We start from the raw sequence: 918 nt of genomic DNA on the forward strand, positions 1-918 counted from the left end.
GCAATATCGTACGTTTCAGATAAAACTGCAGCCTTGATAACATTTAATCCTTCAAATGTGTACTAATCTGTAGCACTTTCAACACTAGAATGTAAAGGAGCTTCAGATTTAGTAAGTAGTTTTCCTTGTTGTCGTTGTTGAGGAGGTTGTTGAGAAATTTGAGGAGGTTGAAGAGGTTGTTGCGGTTGAGTTTCAATTATAACTTGTTGATATTTAGGTTGATCACTATTTCTCACTTCTTTAAATTTTTGAAAATCAGGAGCATTATATTTGAGAGAATCCTATTACATCATTTAAGAAATACATCTCTAACCCACTATTCTTCTTTTTGTGTCCAAGAATCAACATATTTCGTTCCTACATATTTACCTATACTTAGATGACTTGAAGCAATATTATAAACTTCTTCGTTTGATTTTGCATTCGAGATAGCTTTAAAACCTTTAATCGTCAATCTTCCTTGTAAAGAAACATCAAGTTTAGGTTGCTTTTGGGCTTTTTTTGGTACATGTTTAGGAGGTCGAGGAAGGTGTTGTTTTGGTGAATTTGTAGCCTATCCTTTGTTATAATATATTCCATATATCCATTTTAAAATATTATCAAGATTTACAATAGCAGACTCAGGTTTTAAAAGCATGCTTTTTTTAAAAAGAAAACATATCATCGCCGTATTAGGTAAATTTTCCTCCTTAACTTTAATATCTTTCAACAGCACCTTCTCTACATTTTTTAGTCAAGACAGCATTTTCGTTTCTTACTTTAGCTTTTAGTTTTGGTTCAAATCTTTTTTCTTCTCACTAATGCATTTAAGTGTCTCTTATTCCATGCCACGAGGCTGAGTAGCAGATATTCCAGCTGTTTGATCTCTTAAATTTTTTTTGTCCATTTCTTCTTACTATATTTTATGTTTGCTCAGCA

Source organism: Sinohyriopsis cumingii, chromosome 14 (genome assembly GCF_028554795.1).
Source record: "Sinohyriopsis cumingii isolate HCF-2022 chromosome 14, ASM2855479v2, whole genome shotgun sequence".
In the NCBI taxonomy this organism is placed as follows: domain Eukaryota; kingdom Metazoa; phylum Mollusca; class Bivalvia; order Unionida; family Unionidae; genus Sinohyriopsis; species Sinohyriopsis cumingii.